At 46.0% G+C, this 4,642-nt stretch overlaps 1 protein-coding gene and 2 long non-coding RNA genes across 3 annotated transcripts in view; 2 read left to right on the forward strand and 1 right to left on the reverse strand.

Annotated features, from left to right (window-relative positions):
* The window catches only part of LOC117934560, a 345-nt gene extending 231 nt beyond the window's left edge, over positions 1–114 (forward strand). Inside the window, exon 2 of the long non-coding RNA XR_004654504.1 lies at positions 20–114. This is a non-coding gene — a long non-coding RNA (uncharacterized LOC117934560). The remainder of the gene's footprint in view (positions 1–19) is intronic.
* The window catches only part of afap1 (actin filament associated protein 1), a 69,001-nt gene that overhangs the window by 9,343 nt on the left and 55,016 nt on the right, over positions 1–4,642 (forward strand). The window lies entirely within an intron of this gene.
* Positions 1–4,642, reverse strand: part of LOC117934562 — a 10,959-nt gene that overhangs the window by 5,347 nt on the left and 970 nt on the right. Inside the window, exon 2 of the long non-coding RNA XR_004654506.1 lies at positions 4,517–4,522. This is a non-coding gene — a long non-coding RNA (uncharacterized LOC117934562). The remainder of the gene's footprint in view (positions 1–4,516; positions 4,523–4,642) is intronic.

The following is a 4,642-nucleotide window of genomic DNA, read 5'->3' on the forward strand; positions in this document are numbered from 1 at the left end:
ACGGGACAGTTGGGTTTAGGACAAGAAGAACGGGACAGTTGGGTTTAGGAGAAGAAGAACGGGACAGTTGGGTTTAGGTAGAGAAGAACGGGACAGACCAAGGTAGAGAAGAAGGACGGGACAGTTGCAGGACATGGACTGGTCTCCCGGGTCAAAGTCCTGTGTTGTTCAATTATATGAATTCAGAGTGGGAACAACAGCAATGGAATTAATCATCTCATTAAAAAAGGTTTGGCTTATGTTGAAAGTGGTTCCTTGTTCATGTCCATCTCAAATGCCGTCCATCAATTTCCTGCCGCTGACCGCGTCCGACAGAGCAGTAACCGAACCCGACCCGAGCCCAACAGGCATTAAGATATTTATGTCCGAGCCCGGCACAGTTAAAATCGCATTTGTTTCTCATACTAATGACACATGTAGCCTACGTTTGTTTGTGTGGAAAGCCCGCTTTTATTAACATCATATGTGGGGGATTAAGTCAGTAAATCTGAGTAAAATAAATACCTTGCTTAACCAGTCTTGATGAGCCGCCCCAATAAGAGATGCGGTAACAAAAAAAGTGTTGATGCCTTATCGCGCTGATGTGACCGAGCCCGACCCGAACCCGAGCATCCTTTCTTAAAATCTGTTCGAACCCGGCACGGCCCGGCGGGTACCGTCGGGCTCGAGTCGGGAATCCATCCTCTAGTGTGGTCACCCTGTATCACGGTCTCAGGATCGCCTTGAAGATTGAGTTCTCTTTGGATTTTTGGAAATTGAAATCATGCTTTTATTGACCGTTGGAGAAACCTTTGTGTTTGACATGTCCGGATCAGTGGGCGTGGAGTCGAAGTGAACAGACTGATCTGATGGGTAAAGTTGTATTACGTTTACCGAGAACCCCATAAATGGGTTGCGGGACAGTAATTGTGATACGAACTGAACCCTGCGTTTGGTGTATCGGTACAGCCCTTACTACCACACATCTGCGAACACTGTGGTCAGTAAGCACTTGAGACAAAACAAGCTGGATTAGATCCATGTGGGCCTGTCATCAGTCAGTGTCCTGTGTGTTATTTACGCTCGGAAATGGGGTAAGAATGGTTCTGATTGGACACACACAAACACAGCGTCACTGCATGGGGTGAACAAAGGGTCAATCAGTGCCTTTTCCTGTGTGCTGATTAAACCCAAGATCACACACACACACACACACACACACACACACACACACATTGTCATGATTTGTTACAGCAACACAACTACCAACCAAGATTTACTCCGAGGGGTGTGTTAAGACAAGTTGTTTTCAGTCAGGTGAGGGGGGGGATTGAAGGTTAAAGGTCCCTTAAGGCAGCATTTTGTGAGGGTGTAGCTGGCTGTGGGCTATCTGAGGAGGAAGACGGAGCTGTGGACTTGTTTTGGAGGAGTTGAAGGCAACTCTGACAGGTTAGTTAGAGGTGCACACTGTTTTAAGGGGAGGTTTAGGAATTCTTTAGGCCAGGGTTAAAGGTTTTAAGATGGTTTTGAAGCCAGTACCAGTTTAAAGGAGGATTTAAAGGGTTTTTGATAGTGTTGATTTAGTTTAAAGCTACTAAAAATGGCTTTATTATGTTTAAGAATGACTTTTTGAGAGAAATTAAGCCTCTGAGTAAGATTATTTACTAGGTTTGAGATGCAGGAGGGCTTGCAGGGTAGAAGCTAGTGCTTTGTGCTTTTACAGCGATACAGCGGGGCTATTTGCAAGCAGATGGATGTAAAAAGAAAAAACCCCGGTGGGAGAACAGAGACTGGAGCCAGTAACCTTTAACCTCAAACACAAGCTTCCGACATCCACGCTTGACCTCTCCACACTCACTGCCAGCACCACTTCCAGCTGTGTGCAGTTAGTTATATACAAGACTCCACCAGTAATGGGATGTCCGGGATGTTGGACGGTGGACAAAAAGGAATGGAAATGGAATGAAGTCAAACTGTAGGCGTACCATTTACTTTTCCCTCTTTTCAGCAGGCTGACACCCATCTCTCCTCACGTCTCTGTTTCCCCTTTGATCAGGTAATGGTTTTCCATGCGGGGCCCCTCACTGTCACCTAGTAATTACAGGTGGACGCCACGCAGCCCTGTGTTATTTCTAACCCTCACTACTTGACAGACTGACAGAGTGTGGGGCGATACCTTACTTCTGATAGTGTTGTTGTTGAAGGTGGTTGTACATTTTTCTAGATCTCTGGTATGAGGGAGAGAACTTCCAGGCCGTTCTCATTAGCCATTTGTACAAATAGAAAACAATAATTTACTGTAATTCCTATGCATCCTGCATATTTATTAGTGTCAGCCCCATATTAACTGCTGCAGTATTAGAGTGCTCTGGTCCATGTAAAAAGGAGGCCAGGGTGGATGTTTGGGTCATAAAACGCAGGGCTTGAGAGGGGGAGCCGAGTTCATGTCCTGGAGAAGTTATGCAGAAAACACAAGACTTTCACCAGGAAACAGGTGTTCATGTCCTGGAGAAGTTAAGGAGAAAACACAAGACTTTCACCAGGAAACAGGTGTTCATGTCCTGGAGAAGTCAAGGAGAAAACACCAGACTTTCCTCCGCTGCAACACAAACACATATATTTATTCACCTCTATTTACACACAATGAGACGTATTTTCATTTGAGATTGAACTGTATTTTTTGAGGAACTATAGACCACGTAACACATACAACAGGTCTACAAAGTAATGCTTCATTGGGAAACCAAAACCCACATGACTACATCTATGGACTATTTCCAATGATATTCTATCACACTGACTATTACTATTTGAATATTTCCAGATGTTTGACATCAGGAAGATGAGCTGACAGAACTTATAAGTTGAACGTTGTCCAATCAGAACGGACCCACCGCGGTGATGCTGTTGGTGGAGCTGTTGATTTAATAGTCAACTCGGGTCAGAGCCAACATGCTAGTGCTAGTTGATCACAAAAGTTAGTTTGCATCAAACTTCAGTGTAAAAATTCAATTTAGCTAATTATGAGGAGTGCTGCTCAAAAACGTTGGATGTCTTTTGTGGTTCTGGTGGGAGCTCTCTAAGAACTGGGTAAATGACTTGGGAACCTGTCCCTGATCCTCCAAACACAGCAGCTGGGGGTGACAAGTCGGTTTCCACGGCCTAAACAACCCAACGCAAGTGTCTTTGCAATTTTAAGACCGACGGCGTTATTAATTTCAAAATGGGTTTCCTCAGGAAGGGGGGCTGGTGTTTCCCTAAGAGATAGGGTGAGAAGCTCAGTCCTCCGAGAGGAGCTCGTAGTAGAGCCGCAGATCCTTCTCGTTGAAAGGAGCCAATCGAGGTGGTTTGGGCATCTGGTAAGGATGCCTCCTGGTGGCCCCCCTAGGGAGGTGATCCAGGCACGTCCAGCTGGGAGGAGGCCTTGGGGGCCTTGGGGGACATCTTTAAAATAGGCCCCATAGTCTCTATAGGCTACATATCAGTAGTCCAAGTTGTCAATTTGTCCTGATACTGTATTGTCCCCCCGGTACTGCCTCTGCATGTGTACACTGTATACTGTTGTTCAAAGTGGGAGAAGTATGTTAGTAGGCTTACACAGTTGGATGGCTCCTGGCCACATCATGTCCTCTCCTGGTCCATATGCATCTCCCTACAGGTACCACAAGTACACCATGGTACCCCAGGCACTCCAGCAAAAGGTGGGGCACCATGCCTGTGCTGGTGCAGCATCAGGGCAACAAAAAGTAGCCCTGACTGTCTTTCAAGGGGTTGGCTCCTCCAGGCTCATCTCTTGAAGAAGTAATAAAACACAGATCCGGCTTCCCAGTTGTATGATACTCCATCCATCCATCGTCTGGGGTTGAGGGGCCACAGCTCCAGCAGGGGACCCCAAACTTCCCTTTCCCGAGCCACATTAGCCATCTCTGACTGGTGACTCCAGTTACACTGCCATGATCAGACTACAGTACAGACTACAGTAATACCATAACATCCAGTGTCTAACGTCTTGCTCAGGGACACAGTGGTGATGTAACTTTGATGCATTGCAGTGGGATTCAAACCCGGGTCTCCCACACCAAAGTCATGCATCATATACCCTGCGCAATCATCTATCATAAGCCTCAGATCATATCTTTACATACTCTTTTCGAAAAATGCGTAGCGACGTGCTGGCAAGTTTACATCACATTATCCAGCCAAAGTCGATAAATACCCGCGAATGAATGCCGATTGTCACTTTTCCCACTAAAGACAAAGACCAGATGTTAGTCGGGGCCAGTGGGAGAGGGGTGTAACACTGCTACCAGCACAGAGCTGCTATGTAAATGGCTTGGGTATCGTCTCTGATTCCCATTCAGGTGGTTGCAATCTGCGACCCGACGGCTAGATGCCACCTAATCCTACACCCTGCTGCTTTAAGACGGGTTCCTGTTGTGGAGAAATCCCATTTTATTAAGCCCAGCGGTAAAAAAGTTGCAAGCCAGTTGAACAGTTACATGATTTGCAGGAGTTGAGGAGTTTATAGACAAACAACTAAGGCCTAAAAGACAGCTAACGTAAGGTATACTTACTTATTTTTTTTATTGAACAAGCATATTGCAGCTTTACTTCCGGGTGTTAACTAGGTCAACAGTACTGTCTGGTACTGACACACACACAC

The sequence above is a fragment of the Etheostoma cragini genome, chromosome 19, assembly GCF_013103735.1.
Source record: "Etheostoma cragini isolate CJK2018 chromosome 19, CSU_Ecrag_1.0, whole genome shotgun sequence".
NCBI lineage: Eukaryota > Metazoa > Chordata > Actinopteri > Perciformes > Percidae > Etheostoma > Etheostoma cragini.